This window comes from Ochotona princeps, chromosome 13, assembly GCF_030435755.1.
Source record: "Ochotona princeps isolate mOchPri1 chromosome 13, mOchPri1.hap1, whole genome shotgun sequence".
Lineage (NCBI taxonomy): Eukaryota > Metazoa > Chordata > Mammalia > Lagomorpha > Ochotonidae > Ochotona > Ochotona princeps.
In genome coordinates this window covers 36973565-36996580 of record NC_080844.1, presented here as the reverse complement: position 1 = coordinate 36996580, position 23016 = coordinate 36973565, and the positions used below count along the sequence as shown (strand labels likewise).

Genomic DNA, 23016 nt, shown 5'->3' with positions numbered 1-23016 from the left:
CGTTCATTGAGTTGAAGTAATTTGCCCATGGTCATAAAGTTAGGTCAGCGTCACCTGGCTCAAAAGCCTCTTGCTCTTTCCACAGGTCCGTACTGCCTTTCTCCTCCAGGTCACAAGTCTCCAGGAGCCCATTCCCAACCACCCACGACAAGGAAGGCAGGCCTTGAACCTCACCGTAGAGGAATAAACCATTTTGGATAAGCCACGGAGGCTGGCCTGCTTGAAAGTTGTGCCTTTATACTCAGGCGGCTTGAAGATAGTGCTCACCTGTGTCTGCAGCAGCTGATGGGAGAGCAAAGGTAAGAGCAGATCCCGCCCACCTTACTATCCACCGCAAACAGCTCTCAGGAGCATGCCCTCCGAGAGGAGACGCATTTCTCCATCTTGTCTTCTGGAGTGGTAGAAACCCAGACACTAGAGCTTTCTTCGTCAGAGGAAGGCAACCAGTGTGGTTCTCTGGGGCAAAGGAGCTTCGGCCAAGAACAAAGAACCATTTGTAACATGACTGCTGCATGTTCAATGCTTTAGAAACATATATTTGAGTTCACAACCACCCTGTGTGGTGAGTACTTTCATTGTTTTCGTTTTATAAAAGGGAAAAGTGGGATCTGAGTGTCAAGGGGCTCTTCCTCGGAAAGCAGGCTGCGATTCAAATCCACATCCTTGTGGTTCTGCGGTGTTACACTTAGAATACTCATATCCTTTGCAAGCACTGCCTTGCCTGGATGATATTGAATGTTTGGACAAACAGTGGTTCCATCTCTATTTTGGATAGAGGGCAGGAGAACATCACCAAAGCCTCAACCCTTGGAGAAGGGGAGAGGGAAGTTAGGTTTACTAGCCGTCCAATTGTGTGACTGCCACTTGCCAGAGAAGCAGGAACTAAACCGGATGCCCTAGCCCTTGGGATCAGCCAAGTGCAGGTGATCTTGAGAAACTCAATCTTTTGAACTCAACCGTGCGTCCTGCCCAGGTGAGAGGTGCTCTCTGTATAGTATCATGCGCTGCAGTCTACCACCTCTTTCCACCATTCATACCTGGCATGTGGCATTGTACAGGCTCCCAGTGGAAGAAGTGCAATTGCCTGGTGTGCAAGCCACGTTAACTTCAACCTGACCTTCAGCCTGGTCAGCAGAGCACATTCAGGACTACCTGTTGGGGTACCAGGCACCCAAATAAACCCTTCCCAAGGCTTTGTTCCTTGAAAACCTGCCTCTGTTTGGTGAGGCGGCTGTTGTTACCGTCCCAGCAAGGAGGAAAATGCCGACATCGCCAGTTTTTAGTATGGTAAATGTCAGTGTTTATGCCTGCGCGGGCTGGCCTAATTATCCCGTGTCCCCTCAAATCTTCCACTGTAATTACCACTCACTGCAATGACACCTACTGCTAAAGGGAGTGCCATCAGCGGCAGGAGCTCAAAGCCACAGCACACTCAGCAGCTGTTTGTGGCTTCCAAACGGTGGGCGCTTCATGAGCCATTTTCCCTGGTCCCCCTGGAATAAATGCCACCATGGTTGAAAAGTTGGGAATGTTTGTCAGGCCCAGAACAAAGCTGTGAATGAATGCAATAGTAATTTACTTTCCCACAATGCCTTCCTTTTTCTAAAGCAGCCACAGAGGCAACTGAAGGGGCTGGAGGGTGAAAAAAAAAAAAAGGAAAAAAAGAAAAATTACTGTGGTATCTGGTTTGCCGTAGCCATTACGGATTTAATAGCCTTACTGTTACCTGCGTATGTGGTGTAACACAGGGAGCCAGCTGAGGAGTTGAGACAGCTTAAGAGAAGAGCTTTTAAGCAAAACACTGTGTTAAAGAGAGTGATCCACCTTCTAAAAAACCCAAAAATGCCCGTTAGCACAGATGGGTGGTATTGAGTTGTGTTCACAGTGCACGGGGAATAGCTTGGCCTGGCGTCTGTACCGATGACCATTCTCCAGGAGGGAGGGAGGGAGGAAGAAAAAGAGAGGGGATAAAAATCAATAAATTCAGTGTAAGCAAAGTCACGGCAACCTTTAAAATAATAAGATAAATCCATTTATTTCACAAATGTCTTCATTTCCAAATGCCATTGTTTGGGCCACTCTGCTGTCATTGTCCATGACATTTTCGAAAACTTGGCTCTTCATCATTTAGGTGTAGCTGGAGTTCTGCTGCAACAGCCAAGTGAAAAGATTATACATTTACCCCACTGCTCTGGCTGGGAAGATGGACTTTAACAGCCTTGTCCTGTGGGTGAAGGAGGGAGGCTGGCAATGGGGGAAGAGGCTTGGAGAAAGACAAGGCTTAAATATGGACAGAAAAGCTCAGCTGTATTGCTATATACAATGAAAAGTAATTACAGAGAAAAATGAAAGCTATTTCTTGCTGTTAGCAGGAAGAATAAGAGAATTCTGTACCTTTTTAAAGCTCTGAGTCCATTTTGATGTAATTGGTTCTGGAATTATTTATGACATTAATTGCTACGCTATCGACTGCCTGTCAGTGGCTCTGGCAGTTAGTCCATCTTTCTTAGCAAAGACAGCTCGCTCAGCCCAAACTAGACTGACAAGCTAATTATACCCATCTTCCCCTTCAATGACAAATGCTGCTCATCGGAAACCTTTCTAGAAATAAGCTCTCATTCTTTTCCCTTTTTCCTGAGCCAGACATAACGGATATCTCAAGGTGCAGATCGCAGCTAAAACTCGGCGCTCAGGGCTATTAGCTCTGAACATCTCACTTGAGCCAAAAAACCTAAGCATCTTATGTTATCAAACTCTCTGTCATTGCCTGATGCTGGTTTTCAGGGATGAGCAGGGGCCCGGCCTGTCAGAGCAAGACAGAGAAAGCCAGGCTGACTGAATTAGCCACGCTGTTCTGAACGGCCCCCGAGTGTTGGACTCAGGTGTTTGATAAAGGCGGATGGGGAGATGCCTGGAATGATTTGTACTATGGCTGCTGGGGACATCGGAGTAAAGTGGGGTGCTCTCTGGCTCCCTAGTGGCTTTATCCAGAAGTCCCTTTGTGACTGAACGGTGCCCACTAGTTCTTGGGTTCAAGATTTATCTGGCTTACAAATCTAGTAAATTGGTAAAGCTTCACGACCCCTATTCCCACAGGCATTGCTTTGAAAAGGGTGCACCTGTGTATGTTGGACGTAAGAAAGAGGCACGTGTTGTGATGGTCTTTGGAGAATGTAGGCTGGCTGAGGGAAAGGGCATGCATGCACATGTAAAGGAATGATGCCAAGTGTAACTAAAAGAACTGACTCCCCTTCAGAAACATCACGTGGTTTATTATTGGCCAAAAGAGTTGCTTTGTTGCTTTTTTCTATGCTGTCCAAAGTGAGTTGGCAAAAGTACTTTTCTGTTTAATGATAAGGGTACCTCAGAAAAACAGCCTCACCTGTGCCTTGATACTCATTTGCAAGCAGGAGGCTCATATTGACACTCCTAACTTGGAACTTGGGCCAGACTCAAAATGCTCCAAAAAGCAAACCTGTAGTGATGAATGTAGCTGCCTCATCTGGCCTCCCTGACAAGGTTTTGTAGGAATAGATTTGTAAAAAAAATATTTGAAGACAAAGGACAAGGAAGGACTCTGTATGGCAGCTGCAGATGGTAGCAATGAGACCTAGAGTGGAATACAAGCCGCAGATTAGGAAAGCCATTGGGTTCAACTGTAACTAGAAGGTCTTTTAGATTGTCAGGTTCCTAGGGCAATATTGGTATGTCAGAGCCCATCACATGAATGTGCCACCATCTTTGTTTATGACTCAAATGTATATTTGACGGCGCCAAGTGGACCAGGGGTAGACCGTGCTGGGTTTGTATTGCATCTACTATTAAGACTAAAACTGCATTTCCCACCATTCCTTTTTCAGGAAACACCTTAGAAGAGCTGCGGGAAGAGAAAGTGTAGCCAAATGCCTCTACTCTCAGGAGGTCTGTGGTTGAACGTCATGCCCAGTCACCCGCTGGCTCATCTGATTGGCATGGAGCCACCCTCTGGCGTCTCCAGATCCCGCTGCATGTTCCGCTTCAGCTTTCTCAACACTTGGACCAGGAGTCAGTAAGACCAACAGGATAGCTGTTTGTAAGAGACCAGCATGGCTTCCAGATCGTCCTGGTGAGTGTGAGCCAGCTTTGTAAATTCTGGCTCATCCTTGATTTCTCTGGTTTATGTCGGGCCTTCTTCGTGCTCTCTATTGGACTCCAGCTTCCATTTAGTCTTCCCTGTGCTCAAGAGCTGTATCCAAGAGTCCTCCAATCAGGGATCCGAAATATTTTAAAAAGTAAGTGCCTTTACTGAATGTGCACAACCTAATGTAGTACTGCTACTAACAGCATGTGTGTTTTATTAGGTATTAGAAGTTATCTAGAGGATTTAAGGTATAACCTGAAGGATGTGTATAGGTAGCATGTGAATACAAATGACATTTTGGAGAAAACATTAGAAGGTTCATGTATTTTGATAACAACAAAAGGTTGTGGAGCCAATTTCCTCCCCACCCCACCCCCCCTATGAATAGAAGCAGACAACTGTATTTACATTTATAAAAAGTGCTGGTAGTCATATATTTATCAGTTTTTCTCTGTACAAATCTGTTTGATCAAATCAGCATAAACCTTTCTGATGTTAGGGACATTCTTGGGCCCGATTGCCTCTTCTGTGAAATGAACAGCTTCATTGGAGTGAGCCCTATGGAAGAGTTGTGTTGTGATTGAACATGTTCAAGACTTTGAACGTGTGAGAAACTGAGAGCACTTAGTATTACCTATGGCACACAAGCCTTCCAAAGACTGGAGAGAAAGCCATTGGTGCTCTAGTCAATGACGCATAACTGAATAGACTTCAGATGTGGTTGCTAGGGCTGTGAAGTGTGCATCTGGGTATGCATCTGTTGCATGGTTTAGTTTTGTGGGTAGAGTGTGCCCTCCTTCCACGTTCATTTCAGTGAATGATTTCAGTAGCTCACAAGAATTTTCCACTCTATAACCTGTTTGCCACTAGGAGGAAAGAGATAATTGAATAGTTAACCTGTGGACATTTTACACTTCATGTATTTTTTTTCTCCTGGTTTAAACTATTTGGAAAAACCCACATAAATTTAAACATGAAGCTTTAAAAGTTGGTTTCTTTAAATCTCTGCCTGCCTAAAAACAGTGTGATGCTTAGGGCAGCTCTCCTCAGCCATTCTTTCCCCTTAGTCCAGCTGTCGGTTCACTTTCTGTGCTTTTTGCTCAAAATGTCCAGAAAAGAGGAAGACGGGGACTTCTTTAGAGATTTTGGCCTAAACCGTGAGTCCCAGGACAGGAGATAAAGTCTGCACATACCACAGAACCTAGTCCAAAGTGGGAATTTGGAAAATGTCCTGTCACTGGGTAAAGTACCCTTCCAGTCAAGATCTGGTCTGACAGGCTCTAGCTAATGTGGACATTGAGGAACAGCAAGAAGATTGGGGAAGCATTTAGGGAAAACACAGCATCCTGACTCTTGGAGAGAAAAATAGACCCTTGGACAAGAAAAATAGGCTCTGAGTCAAGCTGTGGACGTGGGCTGCCTCCTGGGGTCCTCAGCAAGGTGACCTTCACCCACTGGCTCTTCTAACTGAGCTCTGCAGGTGAAGTTTTCTCCTAGCTGGAAAAATACCTGTTCAGAGAAGAGAGTGAACTTAGCAAATAGTTCTCCAAATGTGTCAGTTAAACTCTCAAATAAGCATGGCATGGCAGAAGATGGTTCAAGATTAGCTCTGATGAAGGCAGAAATCGCCCAGCAATTGTAACACAAATGGGAATGATACCTTATTTTTTTTAAGTAGCTCATAGATGCCCAAAGCCCTTTGCCCATCATTATGGACAAGTCGAAGTTTTTTTAATGCCTATAATTACATTTCCTAACTTCAGTAAATATCTTAATAATACACACACACGAGGCTATAGGACATATAACAAATTTTATTACATATATGTACATAATTTTGAAGTGTATTCATGCAATTATTCCAACTAAGAGGTAGCATGTAAGGTTTTGAGAATACGTACATGGCGTGGGGGTTTGGATTTGGCTTTAGTGACTTCTAAAGTTCCAGGTGTTGAGGACTTGGCCCCCAGTGTGGTGATATGGGAGCTGATGGGAGCTTTAGAGGATGGGGACTACCTGGGAGGTCTTTTTGTCACTGGGTTACTGCCACTGGAAGGCAGTGGTGGTTTCCTGGAGTGACTCATCACAAACATGTGCTATTTTATCAGCCTGAGTCTACTAAATCCCTCTCTGTTTCCCACTTTATTTTGCGATCCCTTCCTCCCCACGAGCTATTATAATCTTCTGTGATGTCCTAATCAGAGGGAAAATCTGTCCTGTCCAATACTGGGCATGGAATCTGTGAAATGTGAGCTCGTAAGCCTCTTTTCTTGGCAAGTTTAGCTTGTCCCAGTTATTTCATTACAACAATGTATAGTTGACTAATGCAAATGTATGATGATAAAGTATGTGTAATTAACACATAATCACCTTTAATACATATCCTCTGTTTGTTGTGAGAACACTCAAAATATGTTCTTAGCTGTGTGGATTATGCAATGTGATGTTATTGGCCATAGTCGTACTCCAGTAAGTACCCGATGCATGTCTTCTGTCTAGCTGTGATTTATCCATTGATCCGCCTCTCCTCACTCCTTTGTCCCATCTTCCCCATCCACTTGTATCCAGTGTTATGCTCTGAAAGTCTTTGCAATCACCTTGTGAGGATTCCTCAAATGAGGGAGATCCCACAATACTTGTCTTTCTGTGCCTTGTAATTCCCTCCTTTTTCCAGATAAATGCTATGCCATTATGTGTGTGTGAGTGTGTATTGCAATTTGTTTATTCACACATCCGTGAGCATTTAGATTGACACTCTGCCTTGGTTATTGTGAATTGTATTTGAATAAACAGGGGGTTCAGATGTCTCTTCAACATACTCATTTCATTCCCTTTAGTTATCTAAAATTAGTAATGAGATGGCTAGATTATGTGGTAGCTGTATTTTTGATTTTTGAAGAAACTCAACTGTTTTCCAGAGTGGTATTTGAGTTTACAGTCTCACTGATGGGCAGCATTGGCTGTTTGTTTCCATTTTTTTCCCCATATACTCGCCAGCATTTGTTAGTTTTTTCTTGAGGTAATAGTTTCCTTGTAGCTTTCATTATACTTTCCTACCAGTTAGTAATGCTGAGATTTTTTTTTTCAAATACCTGTTGGCTGGTTGCATGTCATTCTTGGTAAACTATCTATGCAGTCCTTTTGCCCTTTTTAAAAAATCAGATTATTTTGTGGATTTTTCCTATTAAATTTGAGATTCTTACAGACTCCAAATATTAACACTTATCATTTGCTTTCAAGATTAGTATTATTTAGTACTGTACCAGTGTGCTATTTCTCTCCAAGGAAATCTCACAGCTAACCCCTTCTTGCAGGTTTTGGAAAGGTGTGATGAACAGACCTTTATACCCAGCCAAAAACAGAAAAGCTGAACTCAAGGGAAAGCTTTATACTCAGTGGTTCTTTCCCTAATTTCTGAATTTAAGGCTGCAGTTGAGAGGAAGGGAAAAAAATGGAAACCTCCTCCTTTGTCAATAAGTTCACATCAGCTTGCCCCGTATTCAGATGGTATCTTAACTCTGGACAGGTGATGGAAGGGGTGGTTTGCTCCCACTTCACCCTGTCCTTTTAGGTTTCTAACATTTTCGAGACACATGTAGTATAGTATCTTTTTTTTTAGGTGAATGCCACAAGAGATCTAATAGAAGATGCATTTGTTTTTGACTTGTAATTAATCAAGATAACATCTCTCTCAACCATTAGACAGTAAAATCAATACCCCAGGCGGCTGTACCGCCAGTTAGACTTATACACCAGTGCCCATTATTGGCAAATCGGTGATGTATTTAACTATGTTGTACTCTATCATTTTATAATATGAGAACAGTGATACTGTGTTGAGAAGCCTGTTTCTGCCCTGGAATCAGCAATGGAGTTTTTACTACCTCCACTGCCTAGATCCACACTCAAAAGTTGGGGTGATAATTCGTTTCCTATGTTCTATGTCCCTATGGAATAAAACTAGTCATTCATCACAAATACCAGACTCTCAGAATGCAAAAAACAATGGTACAGCAAGGACTGGAGGATCTTCATAATACAAGAGCTCTCTCTGTCAGCTGTCAGCACTGGCTAGAGGAGTCATGGCCTCATTGGGTCTAGGACCCTGTTTTTTAATGGTAGGTGGGAGTTGAGAAAGGAAGATGGAAGCAAGAAAGTGGGATCCCTCTCTGTGAACAACGTACAGAGCTAAGGATGTAGCGGGTAGAGGAGTAAAAGTTGAGAGGGTTGCTTCTAAGATACTTAGGTGGCTCCCGCCCCAGTCCCTGAGCATTCTTTGAGGCAGAAATCACCGAGTCAGGGGAGCCACTGTAAGAAGAGAAAGGCAGTCAGGAGCCTCCTTATGACCTGGAGTGTGAGCTCCACGTGTGGCATATAGAGGATCTGTAAGAAGTTTGTGGAACATGTATATTTTGAGAAAAAAGAAAGCACTATGTGTTGATTTTAACTATTTTGGCACCAAAATACACTTAATTTCGTTTTCCTGTTTTTCCAAGTACCTTGCTTGTTTCATCAAATTGGCTAGACACTAAGAGATCAAACTGTAAAATTGAGATGAGTCTCCCGCAACCTGCTTACAGGCCAGTCAAGTGACTCAAATGCCATGTCCTGATTGCTCTTACTAGGGCCCTCTAGGTCTCCAGCATCCCAGGTTTTCTGACATCAGTGTTGGGGAGCAAGATGCGTGAATGTGTTGATGCGTTGTAGGGAAACTGGGAAATATAGAAAGTCCACTCCCAAGATGAGAAAGCAACTGGCCACGTGAAAAGACTGCAGGGGCTGATTAAAGAGAATACTCTGGGCAAGGAGAATCAGCAGAGCTTCTGACAGGACATTGTCTGACTGATCCCTTTCCTGGAAGGCTCTCCTGACCCATCTGGACTACAGCCTATGCCCTGACTACATCGAGAGTCTCCTCTATGCTCTGTCACAGTGCATGGTCTTTGTTCCCTATCTCTTCCCTGAGTGGTTGTGAGCCACATTGGTCTGCTTCACTGGCATGTCCCCAGGGTCAAGTGCACAGTAGGTTTCCAGAGGGAATTCTCTGAAGAGCAGTTATTTTATTAGGGAAACACAATTACAGACAGTGTGCAGCACCATGAGCTGACCGGAGTACAGGAGGCTAAGGGTCACTGGGCTCTGTGTTAGTGTTAGTCCTTAATTTTTGTGTAATACATTGCATTTGTATGTCTTCATGGAACACACTGCAGTATTTCAACACAGGTACAGGGAATAACCTGATAAAGTCAGGTGACCTGCCTCTCCGCCCATCACATTCAGAGCCTGCCTGTTTTGCCTGCTCAGTTTTATTTATTTTGAGAAATTTTAGCTTATTTTTTTCCTGTAAAAATGATTCTAGGAACATAGTGGAATTCTTTTTCTCTTTCCCTTGCCACCTCCCGACTTTTCTGTGTGTGTGTGTGTGTGTGTGTGTGTGTGTGTGTGCGTGCACAGGTACATACATGTGTGTATGCGTTTGAAAAAACACTTTTCATTTACATTAACATCACAGGTTTAATGTTGCACCAGAGAGAATTCAGCAGAAAGACCCTAGTCAGCAGGAATATGGGCAAGGATCATAAACAAATAATTCAATGACCCTCTCACCCATTGTCATACAGTATTATGAAGTACAGTTGCCCTCCTGTGGCGTGGAACACTGGAACCTATTAGTCCTGTCTAATTGCTTTGTACTCTTTACCTAACCTCCTGCTACTTTCCTTCCTCTACCCTTCCCGGTCTCTAATAATCACTCTCCTGAGTTCAGATCAACTTTTTTTTTTCTTTTTAGTCTCAATATATGAGATAGAACATGCAGTCTATGTCTCTATCTGGCTTGTCTCACAAAATGATCCCCAATTCCATTCATATTGCTGGAAATGTATTTCATTATTTCTTGGAGTTGCATAACACCCCATTGTGTGTATACAAATAAACCACTTTTTCTTATCTGCTTGTCCATGAATAGCTGCTTGTTCAATAGTTTACCTGTTGGAAATAGTGCTCCATTGAGCAAAAGAGCATGTGGATCTCTTTGTGGTTTTTTTTTCTGAGTCCTAATGCCTTTGCCTAACACTGCCAATGCAGTAATGAATAAAAGTTATGAAAGCAGATTCCCTTGTCTAGCTTTAGATCTTGGAGGACTTGCTTTCTTGTTTTTCCCATTTATTGTGATTTTAGCTGTTTGTGGAGTACAGCCCTTGATCAGTAGAATTCTTGTGTATCTGAATTGATTAGGATATGAATAATAGATGGATGTTGAATTTCACCATATTATTTTTCTATTGGGATGATCATCCTATTTGTTTTTGTTGAAGTTTTACAGTTGTGGATATTGAACCATCATTGTATATATACAAAGGAAAAACCTTACTAGATAATAGCAAATGATTTAATGTGCTGCTTATTTTGATGTGGCAGTATTTTATGAAGCTTTTGTGTCTATGTATATATTTTTAAATTTATCATTTTATGATTCAGTTCCATAGGCTGTGGGATTACCCTCCCCTCCACAAGCCTTATTTTTTCCTTCATTTACAAAGGATAGCTTTGTTTGGATACAGAATTCTTAGCAGTAATTTTTTCCCCTTTAAGAACTTGAGCTATATTGGTGTATTCTCTTCCTGGTCTGAGAGATTTCTAGTGGAAAAAAAAAAGTTAGTTTCATGGAGTCTCCTTAAATGTAATTTAGTATTTGCTCTTGCATACTTTAAAATTCTATTTGCACTGTGTTTTTAATAGTTTGACTATATTGTGTCACGGGGAACACTTTTTGGTCATGGCTCTTTTGGATTCTATGGCTCTCCAAGGTATTTTCTCTCCGTTGGATTTCTCATTCATAGTGCATTTTCTGATTATTGTCTATACTGATTCTATGAGCATGTTTAAAGTTTATTTTTTTGAGTTTTTTTACCAGGAATTTTTGTCACCCTTCTTTTCTTTAGAGTCCTGTTGTTTTCTTGTGGAAGCATCATCTGGCCTCGGTTTTGTCCACTTCTGTGTACAGTGATGTTTGCACATCTGGAGCATGAGTTGTCTCAGTTGCTTTGAATGCTGAGTTTTATAGGGAAAGTTCTTTGCTAAAAATGGGTCTTCAGGTGTCAGCTTAGTAGGCTACATTGCCTTTAGTTCCAATCATATTTTGAAGATTCTACCTACTTAGGCTTTAACCCACAGTATTAGAAGCAATGTCTAGGTGCTCTTGCAATTCAGTACATTTGTTCAGATCTGATACCATTTGGCATTTAAACCCCAGATGCTGCCTGGAAATTTAGAATCAAGTGCAAGTGACCCCAGGAGACCAGGTGTATCATGCAGTCCTGAGCCCTGCTGCTGTGCAGGCCAGGGCTGTGAGATTCTTGGTTGAGATTCCTGTTTACATGGATTATTATAGTCATGAGCAATGCCCTAGGGTGGGTGAGGGGGGCAGTTGTCCCTTCCTTGGTGGGGGGACAGACCTTCACACAATCCTACACACCCAATCCTTGTAAATCACAGTGGCTTGTATACACTGGAGTGCTTGAGTCACCATCACTCTGGGGAATCTGGTTGGATTTATGCAGCTTGCATCATTTTTACTAGCATGTTGGAATGTCCGTGGGGGCATCAAGGACATGAATGTAGACACCCTGTCTCCTAGGGTAGTATGGATTCCAAAAGGGACTCCTCTATCAAGTTGCCAGCACGCAGTAACTCCATGGGAGTTGGGGTGTGACAATAATGAACTCCTCTTCAGAAACAAGCTACCAAGAATATTCCAAGTGTCACCCCTTTCTTGGATGTTGGTAATAAATGTGGAGGCTTTCTGTAGCTAGGATTGCCCGTGTAAGATGTTTATGCAAATGGAATCTCTGGTTTTCCATTTCCCCTGCAGTGGGGACTCCCCCAACTCTGTGGCTGAGGTCACAGCAGCGGGCAGACACCATGCCTCTTTCCGTGCTACTGTCTCAGCTCTCCCTGTCCTACATGGTTCTAACAATTCACTGAGTTGCAGTGCGTCTCCTTAGGTGCTCACTTTGAAATCCATTTATTTGTTACTTTGTTTTTCTGTAAAGCAAGACACATATGCTGTGCACCTCTCTGTGGCTACTTTGAAAGATAAACTGGACAAATTTTATTTTCTAAAATGTGTTCTTAGGAGAAGCATGCCCCTTGATAGTGCCTATTTTAGGCCAAGTTGTGAGATGGCACTGATAAGAGTCATGTTAATCTATCGTCATTATGAAAGTCAGAATGTGGCATTATATATCTGTATCTATATGTGCATGCATGTATCCATACAACTGAGGGTGGTTTTAGTAACCTTCCATGTTGATGAGGTTTATGACCTAGATACTTCAAATAATATACTCAGGATCATATAGTATTTGAACTTAAGATCAGCCTCTGAAAGCTGTGATCCTTCCAGTATGCTAGGTTAGTTGCCCTATGAAACTCTTGATGTGTTCCGTTTTTTGCTCAGCAACTGTGTGTGTGTTTACTTTCATTCTCCCTCCTCCCTCCCTGTGTTTGTTTCTTCTACCTGTAGACCTAGTAGTCCTCAAACCACCTGTGTTCCTCTCATTGTGAAGGTATGGTTGCAAAATTGACATACTTCAAAGCATGTGTGCAACAATAGAATCAAAGGGTGAAGTTTATCTTGGTGCAAAAAATTTGAAGCACATGCATGGTTTTATTTTTCTTCAACAATGTGCCTTTGCCATGATGTTTGTAGGTACAGTAGTGTTGTAGGTACAGTAGTGTTGTAGGTACAGTAGTGTTGTAGGTACAGTAAAGCAAACTTTTAGGCATATGATTCCATTGTACTCATTTGACGTCCATTCATCTGTTTACCTAGCTATTGAATTAATCTATCTGTATTCGTTTGAAGTCCATTACTGGAAGCCAAAATTGATTCTAAGCGTTCCCATTAGTCATTCCGAAAGGATTGTATGAGGTAGGCCTTGTCACATTGAACGGATCTTTTTTTTCTTTTCTTTATGTATAGGAAGCTTAAGTAAAAGCCGATGCTGGAACGTAAATGCATGCAGAGTACTACACACGTGGACTAGAGAAAAACTGTGACTCAGTCATAGAACCCCAGCATCACACAGATCCTGCCCCTCCCAAGGTGGCCAGTAGAGTGACCACTGCCACACAAGTCTCCTGTTTGTGAACTTCATATAAGTGAAATAAGTACAGACTTGTACCTCTTTTTGCCTGGCTTGATTTGCTCACAGAGATTCAATCACATTGTTAAAATCTATTAATAGCTTGTTTAGTCTCACTGGTTTCGATGAAAGCATTTTGCTACAAGTTATTTATCTATTATTGACACACATTTTGAGTCTTCTGATCTTATTAAAATGATGTGTGGCAGTGGTCCAAGTGTTTGGGATGTCTTCACTGGCTTTCTGAGGTGCATCAGTGAGGAGCTGGATCCAAAGTGAACCAAATGGGACATGAACCAACACTCATATGGAATGCCAATGTTCCAAATGACAATTTAATCTGCTTCTCAACAAAGCTGGCCCCTATACCTGTGCTCTAGAGATTTACTATGACTTGTATTACTTCTAAATTATCTGTTAGGAGAATTCATTAGTAAAATTATCAGGATATACTTTATCTTTTCACTATTTCTGTTCCTCCTTTAAGGGCTTTAAGACAGACTATTTTAAAAGATAAAGTGCTGTTCGTGTTACCATTTTTTACTTGAGAATTTTGGTATTTGCTGTGTCTTGAGGAATTAACACATTTCATTTAAGTTGTAGAATTTCCTAGGTGTGAATTTGTATGTAGACTATTCTTAGCACTTGAATGTCTGTGAAATCTTAAGAGATAGCCTTTCTTTGCAAATGTTAGTAATTTGTCTCATTCCTTCCTAGATTAGATTTTTTCTCCTCTTTTTATTTTGATAATTCTGGCTATAGGTTTAGCAATAATATTACTGAAGTTTCCAAATAACCAGTTATTCCCTAATGTTGTTCTCTTAATCACTTCTAGTGTGATTCCATTATGACTTGAAGACATGTTGTATTATTTCTGTAATAAGGTTTGTTTAGTGACATCAACTGAAGTTTGTCTTACTGAATGTTCCATGTACCCCTGAAAACAATGTAAATACTACTGGTGTTTCAAATGTTCTGTGTCAATTAAATTGGGTCAGTCAATAATGTTATTGAGGCTGGCTAGGTTGTTACTAGCTTTCTATTAGTTCTACTGATTACTGAGGAATGCTGTATGTATTCCCAACACAACAAATTTGGTTTTCCTTTTCTGTCCTTTTGGTTCTGATGTGGTATTAACTCACAAGGACTATAACAGATGTCCGCAGGCTTACCACAATGGAAAGCTGCACTCTTGCAGTTGGATATGCACAATTAAGAAGCTAGCAGGACATTCTCCCTGGAGAGAATAAGCAAACCCGTGACCCACCTTTTCATTTTAAGGAGACTTGTAACCAAGGCTGGGGCCCTCTCATAGTGAAATGGGGTGCTACCACCTCATTCACACAGAGTCTCATGCTGATGTTTCTTGGAAATGTGCTCCTGGATCCTGATCTACCCAAAATGATGCTTTTCCAGCTTTCTTGATCATGCTTTTCCAGCTTTCTTGATCAGGGTGACCTAAGATTGGCCACTACAGCTTCTTACACTTATGGCAGGTTTCTATCAGTTCTAATTATCTTTTAATTTGTATGTTTAAACTGTTAACATTTTGTGAAGTTGATGTGTATTCTGTCACTTTATTGTCTTTGATTATATTCGCTTTTTAATATCTTTTGGGTTAGTTGGGCATTTTGTATTTTCTTTTTTAAAATTTTATTTATTAATTACATTGTATTATGTGACACAGTTTTATAGGTACTGGGATTCCCCCCCACCCCTCCCCTAATCCTCCCCCCATGGTGGATTTTGTTTTTTATATTTGATTTTATCTACCATGGTTTTTTGAAAACACCATCTCTATCATTCTGTTGTTGTTGTTCTTGGTTTTTCTTTTTCTTTTTTTTTTTTACATTTTATGATGATGATGATGATGATACAGTTCAATAGGCTCCTGGCATTTCCCTTATCTACTCCGCAATTCCCTCTCCCCACCTAGTTCCGCTATATCGTTGCTAACATATAGTTCTTCATACACAGTCACATGTCCATCATCGTGGGCATGGACAATGGCAAAGAGTCCAGCATCCTATTTTCAAGATACAGTGAACAGTTCCATTATAAGTCCATCTTAGTCTGGAAGTAGAAATGCATACTACATTGTATCCTCACGTTTGGATGTTAGTCTCCATTTCACAGCTACTGTACATCCCCTTAAATGAAAAGTCATAATACAACATCAACAATAGAAAGAAAATAGAAATTTACAATGCCATGAAGTTAAATGACATGTTACTAGATATGACAGTCTCCATTACACAGCTACTATACCTCCCCTTAAATGAAAAGCCACAAAACAAAATCAACATTAACACCATGAAGTTAAATAACATGCTACTAAATGACTAACATGTAGCTGAAGAAATGAAAATCAAGAACCTTCTTGCAGAAAATTATGCTACTGTATGATCTACGAGTTGTTGAATGATTTAATCAGAAGAAAGTGTTTTGAAGAGATGAAACTAACAGAAAACAACAAGACTCATGTGATACAGTCTTTTTTTGTTGGAGTGATTTTTGTTGGAGTGTCTCTTCAAGACAATAACCAGATGGGTTTTGGTTTTTAATCCAGTCTACTTATCTATGATGTTTGATTGAGCTTAAGCCATTTACATTCAGGGTTAATATGTATGGATGGTACTTTGCTGCTGTCATTTTAGGAATGGGCTGTTCATTGGTTTAGTCTTCTGTTGTCATTTTACTGGGATGTTGTTCCTGTTTCCCTTTGGTTTTGTTTGGTGCTATTCCTCTTCTCTGTCAAGAGAACATCTTGAAGTATCATTTGTAGGGCAGGTTTGGAAGAGGCAAATTCTTTTAACTTCTTTACTGTGGAAGAATTTTATTTCATTTTCAAAGACAAAAGAAAGCTTTGCTGGATATGTTATCCTAGGCTGACAATTTTTTTCTTTTAGAATGTGGAATATGTCACTCCATTCTCTTCTTGCCTGTAGAATTTCCTGTGAGAGATCTCCTGTGAGTTTAATTGGCATTCCTTTATATGTCAACTGATTTTTTTCATGTGCACATTTAAGGATCTTTTCCTTATGTTCAATTGAAGAGAGCTTGATGATCATGTGTCTTGGTGAAGATCACTTTTAATCAAGCCTGTTGGGAGTTCTGTGCCCCCTCCTGGATCTTGTTTCTCAATTCTTCCTCTAGATTAGGGAAATTTTCCTTTATTATTTCATTAAAGACATTTGTAAAACCAGCTTCTCTTTCTGCACCTTCTGGGACTCCCATAACTCTTATATTTGGCCTCTTAATAGTGTCTTTCAATTCTTGAATACTTTTTTTTGGCCTGATCCAGCTCTGCTTCCAGCTTTTTGTTTATTTCCTCTCATCAGGGGGAAGCATCTTCCAATTTTGAGATTCTTTCTTCTGCTTGCTTCATTCTATTTTGGAGACTCTCCACTGTACTTTTAATTTGCTCTACTATGTTCTTAATTTCTGATATATCAGCCTTGATTTGCTTTATTGCTTCCTTAAATTCTTTGAACTCTTGTATGTGCTTCTCATTTTTGATCAGAAGCTTTATGAGTTTTGTGAATTCTGTGTGCCCCATTTTCTCGATGTCTTCCTCAGTTAACTCTGAGGTTGGCATAGGGTTTTGCTCCTTTGCAGGGGAGTTTTCGGTAATATTCATTGTGCCTTTGTCTCTTCTTTTGCTATTGGTCATTGTACTTCTGGTTAGCAGAGTCTTCTCCTTGGGGCAGGTTTCTAAGCTGTGTCACCCTAGGTCTACAATGAGGTTTTACTTGTTGCAGTTGCTACACACAACTTTTTGCTGGCAGTCACTTGTGCCACAACCTCCAGCGAGTTCCAGATCTGGGTTCTTATGTTAGGTTCTCACCATGGTCTCCATAGCCCCCGCTCCTGGCTCACCACTCTCCACCTCCTATGATACCATGTTGAGGCTGCACTGTTGTCTCTGCAACCTTTTTCCCACTTCCGGTTGGAGCAGGTCCCAGGATTAGAGATGCCAGGTGTCTATATAGTTAGGTTGTTGGTGATGCTGATCTTGTCACAACATGTTGGACTTTAGGTCTGGGTGCCACACGGACCCATATGATGCCACAGTCAGTATTATTTTCCGGCAGGACCAGTGCAATCCATGGAACTCAATGAGTTCTCACAAGCTCGGTACATGCGCAGTTCACTGTTGTCCCCTGCAGTCCTAAAGCTATTGCCACGGTGTATAAAATGGTGCCTGACATACCACTACTTGAGTTCTTGATCTGATGGCCATCAGATCTGAGGGCTACCCAGACCTGTCTTGCTGCAGTTCACTGAGTCAGAAATGAGTTCACTCCCAGCTCAGCGTATGCTCAGTCCTTCCGCTTGCCTTTGCCTCCTTACGCAAAATGGTGGCCAGTTCAGCTCTAGGGGGCTGACTGGGCTGTGAAATCCACCCTGTTCTCGCACTGCCCGTCTGGGATCTGCTGCTCTGTCTCTGCTCCTGGTCAAATCAAACAGACCACCGGGATAGACAGTTCTTTGGGTTCACCTCCCAAGCTCTCAGTGAAAGTCCCTTCACACCTGATTGCTGGTGGAATTCTGGCTGCTGGTGGAGTTCAGATTGCCGTTAGCTGAATGCCGCTAGAGTATCAGCCACTGCAACACCACACCATTGTGTCCGCTGCTTTCCCGTGTCTGTCAGTCTCCAGGTACCCCTCTGCTGTTGTTCTGTCCTTTCCTATTTCCTGAAATGTGTCCTCTCTGCTTCATCCTAATTAGTTTTTTTTAAAGATTTATTTATTTTGTTACAGCCAGATATACACAGAGGAGGAGAGACAGAGAGGAAGATCTTCCGTCCGATGATTCACTCCCCAAGTGAGCCACAATGGCAGGTGCGCGCCAATCCGAAGCCGGGAACCAGGAACCTCTTCCAGGTCTCCCACATGGGTGCAGGGTCCCAAGGCATTGGGCCATCCTCCACTGCTTTTCCAGGCCACAAACAGGGAGCTGGATGGGAAGTGGAGCTGCCGGGATTAGAACCGGCGCCCATATGGGATCCCGGGGCTTTCAAGGCAAGGACTTTAGCTGCTAGGCCACGCCGCCGGGCCCCATCCTAATTAAATTTTAATCCGTCCAATTAAACGTGTGCTTACCCTATTCTGCCATCTTGATTCCCCATTCTTGGTTTTTCCATGGGTTACAGAAAAAAATCCTTAAAGAATCTACCTTTTCTTCTTTTCTCTTATTAAATCCTTCGCTGGCTCATAGATCACACAATAGTATCATTTCCTCCAAGAAGGTTTTCTGTTTCCTTTTTCTTCATTAACACTTCGGTTATTAGTAGCGTCTTATTTAACTTCATGGCATGGTGCTGTAATTTTTTTTAAAAAATGTATTCCTGTTGTTGATTTTGTTTGATGGCTTTTCATTTAAGGGAATGTTTAGTAACTGTGTAACTATTATGTCCAGATGTGAAGCTACAATGCAGTTTGCATCTCTACTTCCAAATCAAAGATGGGATCCCAATGAAACTGTTGGCTTTATGTTGGAAATAGGATGTTGGACTGTCTGTCATTGTCCGTATCTGCAATGTCAGGATACACATAAATAGCAAAGTGATGCAGTTATGACTACTTATGCAGGACTTATGCTATTGCAATAATATAGGGAAAGTCAGTTGGGGAAGAGGGAAAGGGAAACCCCAGAGCCTAGGGAATTGTAGATTAAAATTAAAAATAAAATAGAAAGGAAAAAATTTAAAAAGAAAAATTATTAGTGAAAGAGCTAAAACCTAAGAATAAACATTTTGACTGTGTTTTCAGAAAAGAATCTACCTGAGATCCAATATTTTACCATGTCATGTGGAAGGTAAAATATGTACCTTTTCCTGTTAGGGTTGGAGTAGTTTCAGATATTATAGCAATACACATAGAAAATCACTTGGGAAGGTTTTAATTTTACTTCAATGGACAAACACAGTTTTAAAAATTCAATAGAAAAATCGCACTGCTGTATTCACTCAGGTATTTGTCATTCCCATTCCTCTTCATGCATATTTATAGTTATTCAGTGGGAGTGACATTATACAGTGAGTTTGCTCTGTGTAACATGCAACTGGGTCCTGCATATACAGACTATAAAATTTATAAATTTGAAGAAAACCAACATTTTACAATATATCCTTCAACACATGACTACCTTATTTCACTCCTTTAAAATTGTTCTCTAAGCATTTCATTGTACTTTCCAGTGTGAGAGCTTGTTTAGAACTTAGCCTCATTTCCCAGAATTTGACGGTTTTTTCACACTGTTTAGATATGGCGCTTCAATTTTTCACATCTGTTTATTTCTGGTAGTTAGTAATATAGTTGCTTGCTTAATGTCAAGCATGTATCTTGCACTATTTCTTTATTAATGGTTTTATGATCTTTAAAACAACTATAAAACAATCATTGTCATCAGCATATAGCACACTTTTCCTTGAATTCCCACATTTGTCTTTAAGATTCATAATTTTTATTTGAAAGGCAGATTATACAGAGGGAGATGGAGAGACAGAAAAGTCTTCCATCCATTGATTTGCTCTCCAAATGGCCACAATGGCCAGAGCTGTGCCGATCCAAAGCCAGGAGCCCGCAGCTTCTTCCAGGTCCAATATGGGTGCAGGGTCCCAAGGGCTGTGGCTATCATCCACTACCTTCCCAGGTCATAAGCTAGGAGCTGGATTGGAATTGGATCAGTCAGGACTTGAACTGGTGCCTGTGTGAGATGCCAGTACTGCAGGTTGAGGATTAGCCTGTTATGCCACCATGCAGGCCCCACCTTCCCAAACTTCTCTTTCTATTAACCTGTTACTAAGTTCGGCACAAATATTCCTACATGGCTAATGAGGATAGTGTTGACTGTAATCTATAAGCTACGTCTTGCTCCTGAACTTGTGAGGAGGTTTGCAGAGTTTATTGTTGACTGTTACATTGTTGCCAGTTCCCATTGTACTAATGCATTTCCCTTTCCCTAACTGAATTGGTGTTTTGAATGTGCATCCAAATTTGCATTCGTTGTATATACCCAACTTATTTATGTAGATTATGTTTTTAAAATATCTCTAATCTCCTTTGTCTTTGTTTAGAATTGTCGTAATTTAAACGAAGAGACCAGTCTACAGCTTTCTGTTCCCATAGTGTCTTTGTTGTGTTTTTGTGTTGAGATTATTCTTGACACATAAAATTAAAGATGTTTTAAAGTAATACTGGGTCATACAGAAAACTGTACATTTTGAAAGAAATGGCCAGTTTTACAAGGCCTCTGCACTATTCTTTCATCATTGCACAGTATTGAACTTTCCTCATATTTTTACCAATGCTTGAGGCTGTCTTTTTTAACAATAACCATCCCAGTGCATATGTATTGATATAATGATTTTAATTTCTATTTCTCTTAATTGTGTTAATATTTTTGTTTACTAAATCATTTTATAGATACTCAAAGTATTCACATGTACTCATATTTTAATCACACCCTCTGATTAAGCCAAAGTATCTATATATCCTAAACACAAAGCGTTTACAACCCAGGGTATTTTCAGTTTGCCATGGGTATGAGTGCCTGCAGGCTCCTTTTTAGCCCTGTATCAGGACTAAGGGTAGTCCTTACACAGTCAGTGGGTAAGCCAGGGTTCTCAGAATAGCTTGCAAGTTCTCTGTCTGCTGTGGATATGTGTGGAACCAGCCTGCTATATTCTTGCATCAGTGAGGGTCACAGTCTTGGGTATGAGTAGTGGAGCCACTGACCTTCTCATTTTCTTGTCTTAGAAGTTATATTCATTGAACATGGGCATTACCTATTTGTTCCCATAGAGTGGGCCTCTTCAGCTTTGTAGAGAAGATTTGGATCCCTCTGGCTATCACCATCCTAGCTGAATTCCCACACTGGCTGTTGGCAAGTTAGAATAATGGAAGTAGTCCTGGACCCAGCCCTGAATACTCCAAACTCCCCTTGTTCTTGTCCTCAAATCAGCAGTTATCACAATGGCCTTGGCAGGATTCTAGAGTGATAGCTTTGGTAGAATTCTAGAATGATAGGTAGATCATAATTTTGTTTCATTTAACTTTATGGTCACATTTGTGTGACAGGGTTTATGAATCACTTGGTCATGTCTTAACCCTGGTGCACATGACAAATTATCCTTCTGTTTAATGCAAGCATCAACTTCAGTGTGTTTTCTTCAACAAAGAGCTTAGGCTCCATTGCACCAGCTTTGGCTGCCTTTATTTTCTAATAATTCCATTTAAATATTGTGTAATCTCCATTGTGATTGCTTCTTTGCCTTGTGGATCACATGTAATTGAATTCCTTATTGCACACTGTGTGGGAGCTTTTAGAAGCCATTTATTATTCATTAAGCCACTTGAAGAGAATATACCAAAAGTTGAGAATCTCCCCCTTCTCCACTCAGGACATTTGGCAATATTTGCAGATGTCTCTAGTTGTCAGAAGTGCAAGAGAGGAGCTGATCCTGGCATCGCATGGCCAGCGGTCAAGGATGCTGCTTGACAGCGCATGCCGTACAAGGTGCACCTGTACAACAACAAAATCATCTCACCCAAAGTGTCAGCTGTGCCAAGGATGAGGAATTTAAAATGAACTGTAATTCATGTGGTGCCCTAGCGTGTCAGAAGTGGAGGTAAACATTCTAAGTCCACTGGAAGGACTGACCAGTGGGTGCCTCATCGAGGGGAGCAGCTACTTCTGAGCTCTAATTTCTCTTCGCGCCTAGGAAGGTTGCATGGGACTGTGTGGGTAGTAGACCTCGTGGGTCCCAAAAGCAGCAAACTGAGTATGCCTAAAGCAAAGGCTGCGAAGCAAGGGAGGCCTTGAAATTCCTTGAACCTGGATTGTGCTCTTGTTTGGTAAATTATTAAGAGATGCTAAATGTTTCCATTTTTCTTAAGAATTCATTTATTTCTCTTTAGCCAATTATGGGATTACATATTTTTAAATAATGTTTTGTTCATAGATCATCTAAGTTTCCAGAAATAAAGCATTTGTGTATCATCAGGAGATTATTTATAGTAATGCTTCACTTTTACCCTAATATTATGCCAATTTTCTTAGTGTTTTTTTTTTTCAACATTTTCACATTTAAAAGAAAACTTATGGGCCCAGCACAGTAGCCTAGTGTCTAAGCTCCTCCCTTTGCTTGTGCTGGGATCCCACATGGGTGCCAGTTTGTGTCCTGGCTGCTCAACTTCCATTCCAGCCTGGGAAAGCAGTCAAGCAGCCCAAGGCCTTGGGACTCTGCTGTCACATGGGAAACCCAGAGGAAGCTCCTGGATCCCGGCTTCAGATCAGCTCAGCTCTGGTCATTGTGGCCACTTGGGGAGTGAACCAGTGCATGGAAGATCTTTCTGTCTGTCCTTCTCTGTGTAAGTCTGACTTTCCAACAAAAAAAATATTTTTTTAAAAAAAGAAAATGTGAACAAAATGCCACACAAAATCTTGCTGTTCGTTAATGAACTGATGAATATACTGTAAGTCAATAGAACCTTAAGGCTATCCATCTGTTTATCATCTCATTGTGTTCTTTTTTTCCTAACTATACTCAATTGCTTCCTTTTGGGATACTTTTGCTTCTGCCAGACCACTTAAAATTTGTGTATTTATTTTCATTTAACTTCAAAAGGTAGCTTGACATCTTTTATTTACTGGTTCATTCCCCAAATGCCTGCAACACTCAAGAGCTGCGGCAGGCTGAGGCAATGAGCCTGGAATCTCCATCTGGAAGTCTGTCCCAGG

The 23016-nt window shown here is 41.2% G+C and overlaps 1 long non-coding RNA gene across 1 annotated transcript; it reads right to left on the bottom strand.

Annotated features, from left to right (window-relative positions):
* Positions 1 to 2009: 2009 nt before the first annotated feature.
* Positions 2010 to 4023, bottom strand: LOC131481779 (uncharacterized). The gene is made up of 2 exons (XR_009246551.1): positions 3951 to 4023; positions 2010 to 2148 (listed from the first exon to the last, which is right to left on the bottom strand). It is a non-coding gene; the product is annotated as an uncharacterized LOC131481779 (long non-coding RNA).
* Positions 4024 to 23016: the final 18993 nt, after the last annotated feature.